Raw genomic sequence first — 24085 nt, 5'->3', positions numbered from 1 at the left:
TACGACTGTTTTTATGTTTCAAATCACAATTTTCAACTATAATAAGTAAAATTTTATTTTCAATATAATTTAAATTTTAATTTTTATATGTAAACAAAAACTTTTTTAAAAATCATTTATTGTAGTTCTTTAAAGTTGGAAAGTTTTCTAACTGTTTTTAATCATTTTTAAACAATAGCAAATCCATTAAAAATATATATCATATGGTTTCAAAACATCTTAATGGATGGAAAGAGTAACCAATATCTTCTTTATATCTGTTTAAAATCTGGCATTCCAGTTTGAAACAATTGTGATAACATTTAAAAGTGTATTTCAAATAAAATTTTAAGAAATAATAAATGTAATGCAAAATTTCCATCATAATATTAAAAATTAGAAGAGGCAAATACGGAATAACTAACAATAAAAACTACTATAAAAATAAAAGGTAGTTATTATTTTAAATATGAAAAAATAATTATTAAAAATTTAAAATGAAATTTTCGTATAGAATCATATAAATTCATTTTTGGACAAAGAATGTTAAAAAAGCGATGTAGCAGAAAAAAGTTTCTGTAAAATTTAAAATTGGTGTTATTTTTTTTTTGATAATTGTTGTACCGGAAACTGCTATTTTAATATCAGCTGGAGAACAAAAAATTAGGAATATAATTTTTAGTTAATATTCTGGATTTCCTTATAAAATCTTGCAAATTCATTTTCGGTCACTTAGAACACTAAAAACACAATATTTCAAAAAAAAATTTTTTTTTTGTATAAGAATTGAAATAGTGTGTAACATTGAAAAAATCTATCAAAGGAAATTGCAAAATGGAAATGTAATAAAAGAGGGTTTAAAATTTGTTTTTCAATATAATGATAATGAAATCTTTGTTTACTTTTACATTTATAAATAAATGAAATTAATTTGGTTAAAAGCTTGTAAAATTAGTTACAATTCGATTGCTGAATGAGATTTAATTAATTAATTAAATTTTTTCCGTATTATGCGTAAATTTTGGAATTTTACTTAATTGACTCATTATTTAAGAGACTATTCGAACTCTACGTAAGAAAATTTCATATTTTTTTTCATACAAATGTTTAAAGAAGCTTTTTGTAGTATAATTTCTTAATTCTTTATTAGTTATATTTATTTTTGTAATTACTTAAAGAATTGTTGTCTAAGATAAAAATAAAAATCATAATTTCATCCTATTTCAAAAAATGTTTTGTTTAAGTATTTAAAAATATGGGAAGAAATTATAAAAATTTCAGCTAGCATTTTTGATTTGAAGGAACTAGAAATACTTTGATCCTTTTTATATTTTGTCAAAATTATTGTTAAAGTTCCTTAATATGTTAAATGTAACACTGTCAATACATTAAGAAGACACTTGATTACATTCATTTAATTAAAGTTCTTGAAAATGATAAAACATAAAAAATTGACTGCAATATGATTAAATTTCTTATTCAGAGTCTTATATAGTTTTAATAATAAAGGAAAATAATTTTTTTTGATAATGAAATTCAATGTGCGTTACTCAAGTAATGTTTTTTAATTTAGTGCAACCAGTTGAAATTTTTATTAGGATAGTTCTAAACTTAAGTATTTAGTGATATAATATAGAACTTGTTGGAAACATTATATCTTCTTTAAATCAGAACCAAGGGTAATGAGCTCAAAATGATTATTTGCATGACTCAACCATCATCATTATTAACTTCAACTATTGCTAATCCATTAATCCATTGCTGGATTACTATCTTCTTTTAAGTTATTTTAAGTAACTGAAAATTTTTATCTCTCAGTTTATCTTTCTAATTTGCACTGCTGTTTTTTTTAAAAATTTAATTTGAATATCTTCATTTCGGTCACTTTTTTGGTTCCCTTGGTCATCTGATATCACGAGGATTTCAGTCCGTGATCATTATAAAAATGGCTCCCTCACAAATGAGCAGATATGTGTCCCAATAGCTCAGAAACATAGTCGAATTCGAAAACCTTTGTACTTATTATTGAGTATAGTGACATGCTCAAATTTGAAATAGCTCTGAGAATCCCTCAGCATGTGTAAATTAACATGGCGGCAAGTCGCTATACTCAATATTGAGTACATGGGTTTTCAAATTCGGCAATATTTGTTTTGGAGCCATTTTGACACATATTTGCTCACTTTCGAGAAACCCTTTGTTGTAGTGATTTTCAAGTAGTTTTTAGTTCTTCGAGCTGTATGAATAGTTCGGTTGTAGTAGCAGTTGCTAGTTCTTCGATCGTATGGCTAGTTGTAAGCTCTTCGAGCTGTATGGTTAGTTATTAATTCTTGGAGTTGCATGGTTAGTTGTTAGTTCCTCAGGCTGTGAGGTAGTTCTTTGATCGTGTGGTTAGTTGTTAATTCTACAAGCTGTATGGTAGTTGATAGTTCTTCGAGCTGTGCGGTTAGTTGTTAGTTCTTCGAGCTTTCCGTATTTATCAATACAAAGCTCGCAAATATTAAATAAAAGTTGTTTTCGCTTTTTAAAAAAAATGGTTTCAAATATTTAAAAATTAAATTCTTTAAATAAAAATACAAATATTTTGTTAATACGCGTATTTTACTTCGACACATATTTTTGTTTTAATTTCTCCTAAACTGGCCGGAATAGAGATAGCATGCAATATAACAATAAAAATTGACCGCACATAATTCATTTCGTAGTTTACTTTAATATTTCAGAGAATTTCCCCGTTCGTGATGCAAAGTAATATTTTTTTGAAACTTTCTCACAAATGATCTTGCGATTTTTTCTTTCGCATGAGTTTTTTTTAGCGAATCACTTACTGAAAAAGAAAGAAAACCATGCTTCATTCGTGACAACGCTGTATAAAAAGATTAAAGAAAAAGATTTAGGAAACATTTAAAAATAAATATATTCTTTATCAATAGTTTTGAAATTTTTTACGCGTGTGTGAAACTATTAAAGAAATTAACTAATGCTATTATATTGATAGATTTAAAAGAAAACTTAAAAGTAAGAAACAAAACCGGTACAGACAGGTAATAAGACTGTCACATTATATAAAACTGAAGCCAGCAACATACGTGTGTCTTTAAATTGAACCTTTTAGAATATTTTCCATTTTGAGCCTGTTTATAAAGCTTCAAAGTAAATACCTAATTTCAAAATAATATGATTTCTTATATGTAAATCTTATTTTATACATCTTTTTTTAATATTATGGAGAGTTATGGCTTTTTCAATTTAATGATAAATAAAATTCAGAGTTCATTCTAAGGGTTCAGTGGGAAATAAGGCTAAAGGGTTAAATATCTATTTTTTAAAAATTTCTTTGATCAATTTTTATGATATCATGTTCGCAAAGCTTCTGAAATAGGCGTATTGAATTTGTCATATTCAACCTATCGTATAAGTTTTATTAGTTAATTTACTAATTATTTAATAATTAGTTATTATGAATTTTTAGTGCATTTTATTTATATTCTTTTATTAACTCAAAACTACGCAGGACTTTCTCACTATGCAAGCTATATTGATTTAAAAAGTCTGATTCAAAATGATAAAAGAGCAGTAAATAGAAATTCAGTAATGTACAAGATATTTAAGTTTATGCATTAAAGTTTGTGTTTTGTTTTACTTTCAAAAATTTCTGAAAATTTTTGATCCTTAAATTTGTTGTCAATTTTTTATTTAACTGTAGGAGTTGTGTCATTTATTATACTATTTATAATGGATAACATTTAAGCATGGCATCAAAAAAATTAAATTAAACTTCCAACAGGCAAATTAAAGGTATTACTTTGATACACTACTTAAATAAATTAGCTTTTAAGAGCATAAACATCAAACTCATTTTGCAAATTGCTTATGTTTCTCTTTTAAAAGCGATTTCAATAATTCTCATCTTTAAAAATCTTCACAAATACTACAACGATTTATATATTTAACAAAACTTTACTGAAATGAAATCAAAATGAAATCGAAATAATATAAGAGATTACCGATATTCCGACTGAATTTCTAACACTGTTTAAAAAATTAAAGTGCACTAAACTAAATAAGTAAAAAATATAATCGAGATAGCAAGGTTGAAGTTCGTGTCTTAGATAGAGGTCTATGAATTCCGGATACCACGGTGAGAGCAGCATGAAGTATGCATTTGACGTCCAATATTTTGTTAAAATTTGACCAGCTTTATTTTTCAATCCTGATTATCTGAATATTTTTGGGCAGCCGGGTTCTAAAAGTTGGTTCTTGGTCCTTAAATATTTCAATTTTCATAGAACCTTGATTAAAGTTTTTTTGTAAAAGAATTGGAACAATAGAAAATGTGTTTAGAGGACTCTAAACTGAACGTATGGATTTCGATAAATAAAACAACTATTTTGAGAAATAGTGCTAAAAGACTTTAATGCAAAATTGCTCGAAGTGTCCGTTGGTATCGGAAATAATGAGGTCGTTTAATTACAAAGAGAACGGTTAAAACTAAGGTTATATTGAAAATATAGTTTCAATCAGAATGAATTTCATAATTTTTTGCTCTAATTAAAATAAATAAATAAATAAATAAAATATATCGCTTAATGTTAGATCTGAAAATTCAGGCATAGTATAAATATTAGATGTGCTTCTGAAAAAATAATTTACAAATTCTGTTAGTCTCTGAAATATTATGGTAAGCATTGCAATAAAAGCAGTCCTCCTTCCAAGATTGATTGCAATTAATATTTACCACTAAGTAATTAAATACTTAATGTTTTATCTGGATAGATTTCAGAAAGCTTCAAAGTGCAAAACTGTAAAAAAAAAACTAGCTTTAATGCTACATATGTTACCCAAATTTAAAACAACTTTAGCTCATTTAAAGGTCTGGCTGACATGTTTTTAAATTTTAATGCAGTTTAAGTACTTAACGCATTCTCAATTTTAGGAGGCTGCAAGATGTGTAAATTTTCCTGTCCGATTAGAACAACCTGAATCCGGAATTTAAGTACCGGATCTTAATTAGGTTAACATTTTCAAGTGGACCCTGGAGATGCAGAAATAATTTCTTTTTAGTGCTCTAAAAGTTGAGAGTTTAAAGAAATGACGATCAAACTAGATTATTGTGACCTTATTGTTTCTCAAAATAATGAAATAGGAAGTTGAAAAAATGGTCATAAAACTTTTATGGATTTTAGTGAGAAAGTTGGGGAAACAAGTTTGTTGATTGTTTTGAAGCTGGGGTAAAATGAGTGATTCACCAGTTTTGTGATTTTTAAAAATATTTAAATTTTAAAAAAAATGCTTTTTTAGTATTAGAAATTTAATGTTCATATTTTTTTGATTTAAAACGCATATTTTTTTTAAAGAAAGATTTGTTTTAGAAATGTTTAAGTTAATAACAATAATAATAATGATAAAAATTTGAAAAGCAATTTATTAGAAAATATAGAATTGTTAAAAGCTTTGTTTTATAGAAACACCAGTGAAGAAATTTACTTAAAAATTAGTATAGCGTTTGCAGCATTATATTCATATCAGTTTTTAAATGTCTGTAATGGTCATTTTAATCAAATAATACTTACGATCTTTGTGCTTTGATGGTGCATTTAGGGACTTTCAAGTTTTCTCCGAAAATTTTAAGCTTTTAGCAGAAGCATGAAATTCTCAGGAGTAGTGTACTGTTAAAAATTCCGAATCAAATTGTGGTACAAAATACCGGCACTTTGGGTGCATCATCCGTAAAATCCATTTTTACCTTAATATATTATACAGTTTTTTTTGCAGTTATATTAATTTAATTGGGAGATTCAGTGATTTTATAGCTATTATTACTGTAAAAATTATGGTATATCAGATTATACGTTATGTAACATGTTCCAGTAAGAATTGATTTTACTATAAAAAGTACCGGTAACTTGAGTGCCAGTACTTTTACTTGTAATTTAATTTGGAATATTTCGCTGTTAGATAAATCGGAGATTATTATCGTTTATATTTATAAAGCCTCTAATCAAGTCTTAGCTACAATTATGTAACTGCACCAAAACAGCTAAGGTCCAAAAAGAGCATGCATTGAGCTGTCTAGAGTTTCCATTGATAGACCAAGATACAGCTCTATCTAATGCCAAAAACAAAACATAGACACCCCAATCTTTACCTATAAGGTGCTAGAGAGAAATGAATCTCAATACTTAGATAAGGCTGCAGACAGATACATATCTCGATTTTCTTTTCTTCCATACACGCAAACGAATACTATTTGTTTTCTAAATGTGGAACTATATTCTTTAGATATATCTTGTTTAAAAATTATTAAGGGATCACTGAGAATTACTCAGAATAAATCAGTATAAAAGAGAATTGATACGTTTTATTTTTATAAGTAAAAAGGTTTATAATTTTAGTATAACAGTCAAATAGCAAATAAGCTCAATCAATTGCATTTAAAATATCTAAATAAAATATTTAGTTTTTCTAAATGGTGCTTTAAGAAATCATTATAATATACCAACTATTATTTCAGACATATACCTACTATTTNCGTTGTAAAATCTAATACGATTAGAAGCAATCAAAATGATATATTTCTAAGTCTGATCCGTTTGCCTTAGAATTTCTGCTCTTTATAGAAATAAAAAAGAATCTGTATTATTTGAAGTTTAAAAATCGAATCATTGTACAGCCATAAAAGATGTATAAACATTATTTCATTCCTTATCTTCCATGTCACAAAAGAAAGGAAAAGAAGGAGGATTTTCTTAAGCTCGACGTTTTGTTTCAACTTTTCTGTACTTAACCATTACTTTGAGTTGCGATTATAAGTAGATTTGATAGATTTCGGGAAAAAAGAACGAGAGATGATATTTTTTCCTTCCGATTTTAAGTTTTATGCTGGACCAAATTTTAAGCGGCTCAGATCATGAGGCTTTTAAATAAATAGAGATGAGTTATTATCTATATTTGTAAGATAAATTGAGAATAGCATGAAGTTAAATATTCTTTAAATGTTGAAATACGAATCTTAACTTTAGAAGTAGAAATGCAGTTTTAAGAAAAAAAATTGAGTAAATGTAAATTATTAAAAAAAAATTATTAAACCAATAATTTTTTTTTAATAATTTGCATAATTTAAATAAATTTTATTTATGCAAAATAGTCACTGGACGTTGTTGTTGATGCCGACTGTTCTGTAATCATTATTTTTGATAGAAATATTTAAAATCAGCGTTAAAAATATATATACACATCCAAGGTTGTAAATTAATATTTATGTGCTATATTATGATTATAGAAGCTTATATTATTAAATTAATATTTATGTGATATATAATACAATACTCTTTTATATAAATATAGACGAGTAATTATCTATACTTGTATGATAAATTGAGAATAGCAGAAAGTTAAATACTCTTTAAATTATGAAATACGAATCTTAACTTTTGAAATTGAATGGCAATTTTAAGAATAAAAAGTTGAGAATATGTAAATTATCAAAAAGAACAATAGTCACTGGATGTTGTTGTTAATATAGGCTGTTCAGTAATCATTATTTTTAATATAAATATTTAATATCTGCTTTAAAATATACATGTACAAGATTAAAAACTAATATTTATGTCATATATTATGATTATATATTACAATATATTATGATTATGATATATAATTTTATGAAACTTATATTATAAAATTAAATTATTATCTGTGTGATATATGACACAATATTCTTTTATATACATAAAGACGTTTAATTATCTATATTTGTAAGATAAATTGAAAACAGCAGAAAGATGAAAACTCTTTAAATTAGGAAATACAAATCTTATCTTCAGAAATTGAATAGAAATTTTACGAAAAGAACTTTTTTTTAAATTTCCAATGGTAGACATGAAAGACAAATTTGTAGCTGAGAACAATACAAAGAAAGAACAAAAAACGGAAACAAGAAAAGAACTTGAAATATTTAAAAAATTAAAATTATTGGTTGTTTTATTAACTTTACTAAAATAAAATAGCCTCTGGGTGTTCCATAATTATTATTTTTAATATAACTGTTTAAAATTTGTTACAAAACATACACGTTTTAGGTTGTAAATAATATGGCAAGGAAAAATAAAGCAAAACAAAATTGGATGATCATGGGCGGGAGAATCAGTATTGAAAAGTCTGATTCAAAAGCATTGAAATCAGTTTGATAGTCTTGTAGGTAGATAGGTATTTTATTTACGTGGCAGTAGGGCTGCACAATGGGCTATTGGCGACGGTCTGGAAAACCTCCCTATGACATGCCCTCACAATTTTGATCTTCTGTAGAGAGGATGGTTCCTCCACTTTGGTACCCCGACGAACTGCGTGCGAAGTTGAGCACTTTACGGTAGAGCAGTTTAACGAGGGCCGATACCACGCACTCTCGGTCCTTATGTAGGCTGATTGAAGTGGTCATCTACCCGCTTACTGACAGCAGCCAGTGATGATTTACTGCTCTGCTCTACTTGGAACAGTGTCTTTATGATAGTAGAGTAAAAATAAAAGGGGATGGAACTTAATGATTGGAAACGTGTTTTAGTTTTCTCTGAAACTTAAAGGTTTTGGAAATTTTTATACTCTTTTTCCTATTTTGAATAATTTAATTTTGCTATTGTTTCAAACTTTTTTTCGTAACTTAAATAGATCTTCATAATCTAAACAATATATTTAAGTAAATAGAGTGGATTATCAGCCTTAATGTTTAATTGAAACTAAGTGCAGGGGTCGGTTTAGAAGAAATTTGGGTCCGTTAACGGACACTTCACAAAATATTTTTTCAAAAAAACGGACCCTTCACAAAATATCTTTTCATAAAAATGGACCCTTCACAAAATATTTTAACTTAAAAACGGACCCTTCACAAAATAATTTATCTTTTAATCGGGCGCTTCACAAATTTGTTTAGCTTCATTATTGTTTTGTTAATCAAATAAACCCTTCTCAGGAAGAGTGGGTGGGTGGAAGAAAGACAGATGTAAAGGAACTAAATTTTGTCTTCGGCAGACGCTTCTTTCTTTATTCGTCTGAAATGAATATTCTGCGTTCAGCAGTATAGGCTAAATACCAAATATTTATATGTTCAATCGCTAATTTAGTAGCTGCAATTGCTGTTTATTTTTTAAAATTTAATTTTTTCAATTTTATATTTACAGTGTTTAGCATAATCTTGTATGTTTTTACAATTTAAAAACTCCTTGCAAAAGTTTTTTTGCAAAAACGGACCCTATTTGCACAAATTCACAAAAGCGGACCCTGGTTGGAAGAATGTGACTTAACATTTATTTTATATTCGCAAATTACGTGTAATTTTTTCACAATTTTACAAAAAACGGACCTTTCACAAAATGTCTGGACAGACCCCTGAAGTGTGAAACACCGTGTATTAGAACCACATGCCATATTATGAATTTTGAATCATAATGTAGTTTAAATTATTGAACTTACAAAACTACCAAATAATTATGAATTGATGAAATAGAAGTTTTAATAATGGTAGTTCATTTTACCCAATCCTTAAACTGTTTTAACCCTTCCGGATCTGGCGTCAGGAATACCGGACATCAAATTTAATCTATATTAACGATCATTGGAATCATTTTTCTCTTGTATTGTCTTATGATAAAGAAGTTATTGCCTTATAAAAGGAATATCTTGAAGCTATAATGCATATTCGAAATAAAGGGGGCATCTTGAAGATTTAGAAAGTATTTTAAAAATGAAGGGATTATGTATGTGAGGGGAAAAAAATTCTGAGAAAAAATTCTGACTAAAGGGGTAAATTATTTAAAAGAAGAGAACTCTGAAATAGCATAGTGCATTACATATGAAAGCAGTTAAAAAGAGTCATCCTGTAAACTGTCCATCAATGGTAATTCGGCTTAAATGCTAGTAATTCATTTGTAATTTTTAATTTTTCGCATCCTCATTTAAATTTTAAACATAATTTTATCGTATATTCTGGGAATAACAATGTAAGTTAAAGGGAAAAAAGTTGAGTAAATACAAGTAAACCAAAGAAAAATGAAAATTATATTTTGGATTCTTCATTATTTTGTAAATAAAAGGCTTCTTAGAAACTCAATTTTGTGTTTCTATCATTTGTCTCTTATAAATAATTTTCATCATCATGTTAGTGAAATTGAAAGTGTAACCAAACATTAAACTAATTGAAAATTACTATTTTAAGCTTTAAAAATTTGAAATTTTTTATAATAACAGCTATTTCGTTTTCAAACTTTATGCACATGATTAAAAAACTCATTTGAAATAATATCTTTGCCTATTATGAAATAAATTATGCAATAAAATATTTAAAATTGTTGGATTTAATGAATAATTTAAGAAAGCTTGTAATAAACGACAGCAAAATTTTTGTATGAGAGTATCCTAAGATAATCAGAAATGAGGAAGCGACGACGACTTTTTTTTAAAAAAAATATTTAAAATTGAAGATTAGAGAAAAACTGAACTCACGTTTAAAAATTAATCAAGCATTGTTTTCAGTTTGTCGACTATTTAGTAAAATGAAAGAAAAGTTTTTAAGCTGAAAAAGAATGGGGTATCAAATCATAAAAAATATTTTTAAACAGTTATTTGAAAATGAAAATAAATAAAAAAAAATGTCAAGGATGATTGAAAAATAATTCTGTTTTATAAATTTTTTTAGATTTTTTTAATTTTAGGAATTTGCATTCTCTGAAATATTTTCGGAACATCTATACCGTAAAAATAAATCTGTTAAATTTATGGAGAGAAAAAATGACAGCTGCTGTGCTAGTCTAAAACCGTTTATTTCGCAGAAAAATACTGTTATTTAAAAACAGACGCCTATTTTTTAAAAATGATAAGCATTGTTATTTTAACAAACCAACTGTGCTAATTTAGGAAAAATTCTAAATAATTGTCAGAATTGCTGTCGGTGCGAGCCGAAAGCAGCACTCAAACGAGTGCGTAACGTTAGAATTCGAACCTGTGTCATCTCATTAAGAAGCAAGAAAGTTTTCCTTTGACCTGATTATGAAGAAAAATCTTAAACTGTTTTTATCTAAAAAGTCTTATTTATTGAAATGATATGTGTGTAAAAACGCTTAAAACTACAATACCTTACCCGTAAAAATATGTCTGGCAACTTTATTTACCAAAAAGGTATATCTAAGGAAATATAATATTAAGGTAGAGAATCAGTTGACAATAAAATCAATCGCTGTTTCATTTATACGATGTTCAAAACCACTGAATAATTTCTGAAAAATAAGAGAAAGTGCAGAGAATAATCTCAAAATGATTTGAAAAAATGGTAAGCAAAGCTTTACGCCAAAAACTACAATTTATACTGACAGTTTTAATCTGTTTATGATTAGGATGGAAGAAATAATTTTGTCAACAAACAGTTTTAAACCGTCAAATATACTGGAAAGGTTTGCATAAAGAACGGGAATTTTTTACAGTGCGCAGATAATGGATAAAAACAGAAAAAAAAAATCTGTATTCTTCTATTAACGGTTTTATTCTGTTTAAAATATGTTTTTCATCTGTAGAATTTACAGTTATTCTTCTTATAGTGCAGATAAAAAAATACACTTAAAGAAATTGGTGCAAAATTGCTAACAATGCCAAGTTTTGTTTACAAAGTAAGTGTCGAAATAAAAAAGATATTTGACTTTTCTTTGGATTTTTATTGCATTAAAGTTTGTATTTTAGATGATATTAAAAAAAAAGTTATTTCAGGCTTTCGTAACTGTTACAGTTTAAATGCTTCTGTTTAAACTTTTTAAAAATAGTTTTGAGATTTATATTTTATGTATTTAATTTTTAATTGAAACTTTTTACTAGGAAAAGTGATTACTAAGTAATTGAGTCTAAAGAAAGTAATTATGTAATTTCGTCTAAATAGGGGAGTCAGATTAACGAGGTATAATTTTGAAATAAATGTTAAATGCTTCTTTGCAAATATATTCATACGTCAAACAATTCGAAACAAAACCATGCGTCAAACAATTAAATTTGTCTGCTTAAATGGCAAATTAATCTAAATTAGATGTTTTTTTTGAAAAACATCCTTTTTATAAATTANTATAATTTTGAAATAAATGTTAAATGCTTCTTTGCAAATATATTATACGTCAAACAATTCGAAACAAAACCATACGTCAAACAATTAAATTTGTCTGCTTAAATGGCAAATTAATCTAAATTAGATGTTTTTTTTTGAAAAACATCCTTTTTGTAAATTATTTGTTTAAGCATTTGATTACTCCTTGTATTTGATTAATACTCCTTTTATAAAAACAAAATTTGAATGTATTAATAAATTTTTATCATATTTAATTTAAAACTATAATACAAACGACTAATGCAGAACTCTTAAAGGTTTAACTATAATTCCTTAAAGCTTATTACAGTGCATTAAATACGAAGTATAACACTCTTTCGTATTTAATATTTTTTAAATAAAAATTGAGCATCAAATTTGACAACTACATGACATCCCTATTAAAAATATTTAAAGCATACTAGAAGAGTTATTAAACAAACAAATTTAGCTCTTGTATTGATAACATTTAATTCAAATTTAAAGTTTTATTATCCGTACAATATTTTCCCAAATACTTAAAAGTTAATACTTATTTTCTCGAAGCTGGCGAAATGTATTCTTATTCTTTAGGTATTAATACGCAAATTAATATTAAAGCCTCAAAATTAAATTGGTTGTCGAATACAAAATGTTGTTTAACAACATTGGATCTTAAGTGATTTCAGCTTTTCAAAATTAATTCTATTCCTTTCCGATGAGAACAGTGAAAAATCCTATTAGTGAGCGAACGAAGTTTGAAATCTTTGTTTGCTTAAAAGCACTATCTTGTTTAGTTTGCTCTTATAAATTTTAAATTGGATTGGATACTATTTTTTCTTTTTAAAGAAAGGTGTGAAAGCTAAGATGTAAAATCTTCTGGGAAAAACTGAAATGGGGGAAAAGCATAGGAAATCCGCTTTAGTAAAACTAACAATTTGTTTCCGAGCTTACGTTTTAAAATGGTACGAACAAATGAGAATACTATCGTTGGCTGTAACTTTTAATCGCGTCTATAATATTTTCCAAAAAAAAGTAAGATTTCTAATCTCTTAAAATCCGTCCCACTGAAGAAAAACACTGGAAAACAAGAAAAGTAGTTTTTTTTTGTCATCTAGAAAAAAATCTAATAAAATACAAACGATATAAAAAATTTCTTTACTTTGTATAGAATTTTTTATAGGAAAACTTTGATTAAACTTTAAGTATTCTTCGGTTAATTCAGTGTTTTTCCAAATACTGATGAATTATGCACGACCCTGAAAGAGTGAGAAAGTAGAACTCCCTGAAAAAGAGTCGCCTTAATTTAAGTCTTTTGTAAACTGCAAAGAAATAGGTTTTCAAAATATAGATGTATACTACTTCTTTTAAGATTGTTTATTGTGTAATTTATTATGCAAGCGTCTCCAAGCTTTTGCAACTGTTTGAAAACAGGTATTAAGATAGATTATTTCAAAGAAAAGTAGATGAACTGTTGTTTAAGTTGTATATATTTATAAGCTTTAAAATTACATTGCTTGAAAGTACCGTTTTTTAAATTACTATTTATATTTAATTTCCAATTTTCGTAAGCTAATATCTTAGGCACACGTTCATTAGAGTAATTTAAATTTAAGTTCAATATTTTCATTGAATATGTAGTTTGTCATTTAATTAATATGCTTGAATAAATAAAACTCAATAAATAATGTTGTTATGTCGAGCAAATTTTATGGAAATTTGGAATCATTGTCGCTAATTTTATATTAAAAGCTTTGTTTTCCTTTTCATTAATAAGCTTAAATAAATAAATATTTACAATTAATCGTAATATTTTAAGAAAAAAACTCATCTTAAATGTTAGAGTTGGTAATTAATTTAGAAGGCGCCTGATTGACGTTTGCTTTTCTAAATTGTTTTCCTGCATAATTTTCCAAGAAAACTTGTAAGGATTGACAATGGAACATCAATTGAAATACTTAGTTTATAATGGTTTTCAAAACGATGGAGGAATATGACTTAGGCTAGAGAAACGAGGTATGCTGGTCTAACAGTGATCACATCCTCAGCTTCCTGTAAGAGATGCTCTCTCCCAGAACGTTAAAGATACCGGATGAAATTACGGTGAAAGGTACTTGTTTACTGAAAAATAAAATTTTGCCAGGGCATGTTAAGTGACAAAAACAATCTGATATACCGTAATTTTTACAGTAACAATTATCATAAAATTTTTGAATCAATCTGATTAAATAAATATTTCTGAAAAAAATGCAGTATTATATTCTACTATGCAGTAATAAATTCTACTATATTCTACTAAAGATGGATATTATGGTAAACTGGATTTTACTGATGATGCACTCAAAAAGCTGGTACTTTAAGCCGTAATTTGATCCTGAATTTTTTAACAGTGCAGAAGCACTGTAAAAAATTTTGAGGACTGATATACTTGATTTGCTCAGAATTTCTATAAACTGAATTCCCCCCCCCCCAACAGAGTTTGCTATACCTGAAACCAAAATATAGTATTATAGTCTCGAAAGACAGAGATATGCAAAGAGGCGATAAAAGCATGTAAAAAATTCTGTTGTCTTGAATTTTTGATTATTTTCTTACTTTAGTGATTTTTAATTATATACTGATAACACTAGAAGCATTGAATTTATTTTAAAACTATTATCAGTGTTTTTTTAGCAAAGCTTCAAGTGCTTCAGTTTTTCTATATTCCTTTATATCTATGATGAAAAAAAATTATATATACTACAACAGTTAACATTTTGAATATTGCTTATATTTTTCGTGAAGATAATGGGAAAAATTGTTTTAGTCTGGCTGGTACTTTCGAAAAAAAATTTCATGCTCTAGCATATGATTATATTCATAAAAACTTAGCGTTTTAGAAATTTGTATTACATCGCAAACATGTCTGAGCGAGTAGATCTAAGTGGATTCGATAAGTTTCCTTAGAATTTGTCAAAGAAGATCGATAATAATAAATCAAATTTTTTAGTCAAATTTTGCAAAAGAAAAATTGATTAAATTATATTTAATCTTATAAGTATTGTCTGCTGTAAAAATATAAAATTATTTTTTTTTAATTTTATGTTTTCTAAGTAATAAAATAATAATAATAATAATAATAATAATAATAATTATAATATTCTAATATACTAAATACTAAATACTAAATGTTCATATAAAACAACTTAAAATAAGTTATCGGTGAAATTGAAAAAAAAAACTTTTTTAGTAGTTAATGAAATCTACATCAAAGAAAGATTTTTTTTTCTTTCAAAGAAATAACTTTAAAGCATAGACCTTATAACCGTGGTTAAAACAATCGATACTGTCATAAATACATAAAATAAATTACAGCTCTGTAAAATGGCGAATGAGAAAAGTAATTTGCCTTCTCCTCCGAAACGAAGATTAATGTCTGTCTATTTCTTTAATGATTTTTCCTTCTTCTCCGACACCATTTCCAGAAAATATTTACAACCATGACCTAGACTTCCAAAGTATCGTCGTTTGTCTTGTAGAAAAAATCAAACGCCGCAGTTTAACTTGTTCCGGCTTTATATTTTTTTCTTAAGTTTGGTCTTTTCAAATACTTTAAATAATACACCATTTTGTGAGTTTTTATTAGTTTAAAGTGAGAAATGAGTATTCATAGAAATGCATTTTTTGATAGGAGATGTTTACCTTCCTTTTTTTTTTACTGTTATACCATTCCGTCAACCAATGAAGAAGGGTTATAGTTTTCACTCACAGACTTTGCACTGATTGTGCTGTAAAAATTAGATTATGATTCTTGTATAATATTTCTTGCATAATGTCAGTTAGAATGGACAGAAAAGATTTAGAGACATTAGTGATATAAATTCGATTATATGATAAATCTAATAAATCTAGATTCCGAATACATAGTCATTGTAATATAAAATGCAATGTAATATATATTTTTTGAAATACATCAGAAAAGTTTCGCAGTAAACGCAATTAAGTTACTAATTTTTATTTCTTTTAATATCCCGTGCTGAAAGAAAAGGGTTTTTCAAAATTGTGCAAAAATGTGTCAAAATAGCTTTGAAACAAATATAGTCGAATCTGAAAACCCCGTGTATTAATTATTGATTAATGTTACAGTGTTGATTAATAATGATCTACATTGAATTTATCAGTTCAATTCAATACTGCATATATGGTCGGTAAGACATGTTTTACTGAGCGATAATTTTTTCGGAGAGAGTATTTTTTTATGTATACGTTACATAANTTCTTTAATTCTTTAAAAAACAAATGAGTGATAGCTATGATTTTTCAAGGCTACTGAAAAATGCCTAAATTCATTTTCCATTTGTGAATTAAGAAAATATTGTCGTTATATTATGCACCCATATATATATATATATATATATATATATATTCTCTTAATCCAAACTGTCAAGAAACTGAGGCTGCATAAATAATTTTACCGCTGAAATCTTAAATTATAATTAGCTCAAACACATTATTTTAACTTCATTGGGAAAATACCCTTGCATATTCTCAAATATATATTTCGAAAAAGTAAAATTATTGATTTTTTACACAATTGTAACGAATTGTAATGTAAAAATTCCGCACATGAATCCAAAATTTCTTTTTCTGTCAGAGGAGTGGTATATGGTTCTTTAATATGATGCTAGATTAACAAAACATTTATATCTAAAATAAATTTTTATTTTTAATGAAAAAGACGCACATAGAGAACGAATAGTGATTTTTGAAGCTATTTATTTTGCCATAATAAGAAAAAAGGATATGAAAGAAATTACAAAAAAATTATGAACAATAGAAAAAATTCTAAATTTAGTTTGTGTCACAGAATTCATGCAAAAATGACACAATATTTAAACATCATAAAAAATTTAGTCTTTTAAAACTTATAAAAATAAATTAGTTGTTGTTAATAACTAATTTGCATAGCATAAATATTTATTAGTTTGCTTCATAAATACTTAAACAAATATTTGTTTTGAAAAATACTGTACTTGTTTTGAAAATACTGTTTGACAGTACTGTTTCTTAAAAAAAGTTTTAACTATTATTAAACTATTATTCTATAAAATAAATCCAGTGTGTTGTTTTCGTAATATATGATTTTTCTGCTTAAGTTGAATATAATAGTTCATGTAGTTACTAATGATCTTGAATATATTTATTAGACTTCTTCAATAACATGAATTATTAATTTTTCTTGAAACTTATGTTAAATAGCAATATGAAAGATCTATTTTTATTGTTAAACTTTTTTTAAAATCAATATTTATACATTTAGAGCTTTTGTTTTTTGACTTTAAATTATTTTAGTGTCAACAAACCTTACTAGTAATAAACTCATTTTATTTTACTGTACTTTTATTCTAATTTTTGTTATCAGATTTTTACTTCCTCAGAATTCAAAATTTTTTCATTCATATGTGTATTTAGTTAATATTACTTTAAAACTATTCATTTTTCTTTTTACTAGATAATATGCAGTTAGCAAGAATAACACCTTTAAACGTATGAAACAAAGTTAAAACGAGTTGCAGGCTAGCAATTTTAGACATGATTACTGTGTGTAATCAACCGTATGTAATATTTAAATTTCATTGAAAACAACTCAAAGACATAATGAAATTATAATCTATTCAGGATAGACAGAGTGATTATGCAAAGTTTCTCACAAAAAATGAAAATTTATGATCCACCATTTTTGTTTTATGAGACAACTTTGTCCCATACCATTTTCTAACTGAGGGTTACAGATATAATACACACATTCCGACGACAATGAATCCTTCAACAGACGTGCAGAATAGCCTGGTTCCAATAACTCCATTTGCAACGATTCGCACATTCAAATCATATTCCATGTCTCTGATTCATCAGCAGCTTCATACACGAAAGATTTGTTATAAATCTAAAGAAAAGAATTAGCAGAGAGCAGATGTAATGAACGAGATGTTCACGTGAAGGGTCAAGTGTGACCAACGCTCTGTGCCTGAATTGTGTTCGAGACTTCATGAATCATGTTTGTTCTCATGGTCCTGACTTATAAATAAATGTTTGAGCAATAGTTCTAAACTAGCCTATAAATACAGGGTGGTTCATAAAAGATGGGCAAAATTTTAGGAAGTGATAGTACGCTTCCAAGCAAACAATTTTTATCAAAGAATGCATGGTCAAAAACGAAACACAAAACCATTGGAGAGCGTCAAAAGTTATGTTCTTATATGAGGCAAAAACACACAAAGAACGATGAAGTTAAGATATAAAAGCAAATTTAATGGCATGTGATTACAATAAGTGTTCAAAACAGTGGCCGGCAGTGGCTATGCACGTAATACAATGGCGAAGAAGAGATTGACGAATTGACGAACACTATTATGAGTCTTCTTCTTCCCATAACATGCAAATAATATAAAATAACATGCAAATAATATAAAATAACATGCAAATAATATATGAATATATAAAATTCAGAAATGATACTTCTTGTGGTCGTTAAAGACTTGTGTAGAAACTTTTGTGTTTGCATTTTTTTTGTAAATCCATGTACAATCTTCATGATTTTTGTGTTAAATATTTGGGAGATATCATAAAATACAGGTGCATCCTTGTCCATAGTGCTTGACTGCAATTTAATTTGTTTTGTTGAGCTCCATTTTTAAAAATTATCTTCACTAAACAAGTTCAATTGAAGTGCTTCATTATTAATTTTATTACATAGTCGTCACAAATAAAGGCGATCATTTTATGAATTTGGTTTTATTTTTAAAAAAAGTAAGTTAACCTAATCCGTTAAATCTAGATGAGTACAAAATTAAAATAATATTATTTTTCATTCTAAAGATGCAATTAAGTTTATTTTTAAAAGAAACTTGAAATTATGTTGTATAAGAAACTTTAAAAATTGAAATGTAAATGAGCTTTACGATTTTTAATCGTTTTTATTTCGTGTTTCATTAAATATTAAAGGTTACAGCAAAAATATCGAATCATTAGGCTACTTAATTGAGGAATTTTATCATAATGGAGATGTTTTCTTCCAGCTTTAATGGTCATTTCATTTCTCGCATTGAAGAAGAAATAAAAACTTATGTTTGAAGTATAGTAATCTTTACTATACTATTAGATTTGTTGTAAAAGTCGTTAAACCATGTAAGATCAATCTCATGCGACCTTTATGGTTTTTATGGGATTTAAGCTTTGCTTTATATTTGAGAACCATAAAGCGGTCATTTCGTTGCAATTAAGCTATAAAGTTTTATTTCACTTCCTTTTAAAATGCTTTTATTACTTATTTTTAGCACTAAAAATATTTTTTTTTGTAAAAATTATACAGACGTTAGTCTTGAAAAGTTTCGAGCATAAAACAAACATGAGGATCAATCAGTGCTTTATTAAAATAAGAAAAAAGAACTAAACTAGTTTTTAACGATTTATCTTTTTCATCATATTTTTTTAAAAAAAACCTTATTTATTATTATAAAAATACAAAAATTACTTTCGAAAGTACTAATCAACTGTTGAAAGAATAATTTGTGGCTTTTAAATGTGCTGTAGTTTTGCAAAGATGAAGATTAATTGCAAAGCAATTTTTTAACAGCTCTTATTTTTTAAAGTATTTTTAATAAAATTGAAAAAAAATTACTAATTACTCTTAAAAGAAAGATATGAGATAGAATTAGGGCAAAAAATTCGTAAGGAATAAAGAATTTATAAAAATAAGCCATATTTTTGAAATATTTTTCATTTTTATAAATATAATAATTAAAAATAATTATTATTTAAGCAGTATTATGATAATCAACGAGTGTTGTAATCTTTAAAGGGGAATAAAGAATAAAATGATTCTAATTTTTTTTAACAGTTCATATTTTTTAAAAACGTTATTTATTAGTTTAAATACAATATCTTTAAAGATGTTAATCTTCTCTTAAATAATATGAAATGCAAACACTGTATTTAAGTGGGGAATAAAGACCAATCTAATTATAAAATAATTTTAGCAGTTCATATTTATTAATCCAAGAAAAATTCATGAAATAATGATATGAGGGTCCATCAGTGATTAAAGTGTAGACTAAAGTACAAATGAATTGAAAAATTCTTTAAAAGTTTCTTAGTTTTTAAAAATGTTATTTATTATTATAAACCGATATCTTCCTTTTAAATTATTTGATTTTTTTTTAATATTAATGATTGTTTTAAAGGAAGTCTAAAATTATGACATAAAAAAGCATCTTCATACTAGTAAGCTGAGCGCATTATACAATTTGATGTATTGTGAAATGGAGAAAGTGTAAATATTATTTTACACTGAAAAGAAAGAATAGTCAAAACTACCAGAACATGTCAAAATTTACCGCGTATCTGACTCAATGAGAACACAAAAAGCTCGGTAATTCTTAAAGAGGCGCTATGGTAATGATTTTGGTAAAATTAACAATAAAATATGGTTTTAATATGTGAAAAAAATTGGTAATTTCATCATGGCATAAAAACTATTTATTTGTTTAAAGTTAATTTCAGTTATGTATTTTTTAGTAAATGTATGGTAATAAAAATTATAATTTTGAAAACCAGAATTTCCTGAAAACCATTACCATAGAAACGGAAATATTTACCTAATGAATGATTTAAACACCATATATTTTGTTTTTATAACCATAATTATAGTTTATTGTTTGCTAGAAAGGCCATTATCGCACAATACCAGGTTTTTTTTCTCCCCGCGTTAGATTTCGCAAACTAGTAAAATTTTCATTCAAACTAATTGTAAACGATTTAAAATGAATATTAAATTAAGCAAAACATATTTTTTTTATAAATATTTAAAATCTGAAAATCCACGTGACTAAATAATAAATAAATAGTTTGACTAGTGTTAAAAATGAAAACTTTTTTATTTAGAATATAAGAATATTTATTTCTTACTACTTCTAATTGAAAACAGAATTGTGAGCATATTATGCAACTGCAAATCAGGAAGGTCCGTTTTTTTATAAATATTAACATTTAAAAATATAAAATTGTCATTTTTGTTCCATTAAATTAAATAAGAAATAAATATTTTCAATTGGAAAGGAGTGCTGAGAACAAATATCCGCATTCAATCTAAAAACAGTGTAGACTATTTTTTTTCAAACCATGGAAAGCTATATTTAAAACAATTTAAAACTAATTAAATAAAAGGAAATAAAGTAAAGGAATTCGAAAAGATAAAACTAAAGCGTGTTTGTGCCGGAAGAAGTAAGTTAATGAAAAATAGATAAAACTTTTTCAACTTTTTATAATGAGTTAACATAGCATTTTTAACATAATTCCCTTCTATGCTTTTGAAAAGACTTATTAAAATATTAATAAATTGAATACTAAAACACTCACATATTGAAAATGTTTCATAATTCTCTGTTAAAATTTTTATTAATAAATAATATCTTAAAGCAAGTATTTTAATGATTATTTCATGAATTATTTATTTACTTTAATTAAGAAATCTTGGAATGTAGGCTCAATTGTTTGTAATATAAAGGAAATACTTAAACTTATAAACAAATTGTATTGCTATTGTAACATTTTAAGGCCTTGTTTGAAAATTAGAATTTAATTAGTTTTAAGCTTTATTTAATGTCAATTCTTATTATTAATAATTCATTATTATTTATGCTTGTTGAAGTAGTGTGCATTATATATGCAAATTATACTTCTTAGTTTCACTGTTGTTTATCAATTTTACCCAGTCTCATGTTTTGTATTATTTTTATGAAAAATAATTAAACTAAAAAATATCGTAATATATTTAATGAATGAGTTATTTAGTAATATTTATATTTAATAAGATAATCTATAACTATTTGAGCTAGTTTATTTTAACTTTGAATTAATTATAATATTAAAGAAGACATTTAGTCATTTTTATTAGTAAATTAAGAAAGATTACTTCTTATTTAATTCGCTATTTTTTTAACTAGCTCTTTTTAGTTTTGATTTTTTGAAAATTATTACATTTTGAGGTTATTTAAAAATATATTAATTAAATGATATTGGCTAAAAGCGAGATGTAAAGCATGCACGTTATAAAACAGCTGCTGAAATTGTGGAGAAAATTAAATGAGGAAAATTCCGATTTCATTCTTAAAATTAATTTTTTTTTAGAATGGCAACTTAGTGCATATTATTTCACATCCCATTATAACGCTTATCTCAGTCTTATTTGACGTAATCTAAAGTCTGACATTTTAAAGTGTCATTTCAGTTTAAAGTAACGAATATCAGAAAAAATATAACACATTACACATAGAATAAAATGTATGTTATTTAAATTGCATTCGAGATAAGTAAGCACAGTAAAATTCTTCCATAACGCCAATTCCCAATATAACAGGAAATTATCATTGGGGTGAGTTTATTCATTTTATAAAATACACATAATTAATGTAGAATATTAATGAAAATAACAATGAAAAGGACTAAAATTAAATAGATTAAATTCCTTTTTTAACCTTTATTTTGTGCAGCGATTTTGATTCAAAATACTACTTGTTAGAGCATAGATACTAAATACATTTTTAAGTATAAAATAGCAGTTATCGCTCAAAAATTACATAAGATAATCAAAATAACAATTTTTTTGAAAGAGTTAGCTAGAATATATTCCTAAAAACGTGCCTGTTTTTAACCGGAAACTTACAAAAACGTGCCTGTGTTTAAACGGAACCTTACAAAAATTTGAGGTGTTTGTGAGGTTTATCAGAGGTTGTTTTGATGCGTCAAGTTTGATATAAGATTAATTTGAAGTTGATTTCAAAAACCTTAAAAGATCAAGCTCTCAAGATGTGTAATCAAGGTGTATGAAGTTGCTGTATTCAAACTTGAGGTTGTTGGAAATCTAATTTAGAGCAACCAGCTTAGAGAGGTTATTTTTGAGGTGTTCAGGCTATTTTTATACACTTCAAGCAAAGTATACTTGAGGTGTGATTAATTTCACCCAATTTCAACTGAAAATATTGCTGAGTTATATGTAAGGATGATTTTAAGATGTGTAAATGAAGTTGAAATTGAGTTTTATAAATGAGGTTATTTTTGGAGCAAAACATAACCGCATTTTCTATCTCAGGGGTATTTTTTTATTTTTGACAACCTCAAAATAACCTCATAAACATCTTACTTTTTTGTATGGGAAATTTCTCACAACTAAGCTTAAATTGTTTATAATGTGCGCGAAAATATGCGTTGCCATTAAACAAACATACAAGAAATGAAAAAAAAATGTAACTACATGCTCAGAAAAATTTTAAGTATACCTCAACATCAAAAATGGTGGCAACTTTACTCCAAAATTCTTTGCAGTGTACAGGTGTAGATCCCTGTGAATTTTGCGAGAATTCAAGAGAAAATGCAAAATTAAATGCAATACTTTTTGGAATCATCAAAAACATTGAATATTGATTTCAAAAGAGAGGTTCAAAAATGGAGACAAATCAGTATGGTCGATACGTGGTGAACCGAAGGCTGATCCGCTTTAAATGAGCAAAAAATTCTTAAAAGGAGCAGATGAATTTCTATTTTTAAGGTAACTGATAGTTTGGCCGATGGTTTCTCAAAAATGTTGCTTTAGAAACATTAAGGATTAAGTCTAAAAAAGAAATAAGGTGAAATGATATTCGTCTGTATTTATACCAGAAAACATTTAAAATATTTTCCACATACACTTTGAGCTTTTTCGTAAAATATTTCTAACTTGAAACAACAGAAAAAATCTTTTTAACTCACTTATTGTTTTGCTAATATTAGCATTTTGAGGTGAGTGTGAACTGTGTTGTTGTTTCTAATGGCAGTTGCCAATGACAGCAAGCCTGCTTAAAAAAAACCAAGCGAACTTAGGGCAGAGAGTGGGTTTTTGGTTTTCAGTGGCGCCATCCATAGCCAAGACTGCGAATTCATCACCACACACACCTCACAGCCTGTTTATAGGTCGGACCCATTCATATATCCATTCATTCA

This window comes from Parasteatoda tepidariorum, chromosome 7 (genome assembly GCF_043381705.1).
Source record: "Parasteatoda tepidariorum isolate YZ-2023 chromosome 7, CAS_Ptep_4.0, whole genome shotgun sequence".
In the NCBI taxonomy this organism is placed as follows: Eukaryota; Metazoa; Arthropoda; class Arachnida; order Araneae; family Theridiidae; genus Parasteatoda; species Parasteatoda tepidariorum.
Note: the sequence above shows the minus strand (reverse complement) of the source record.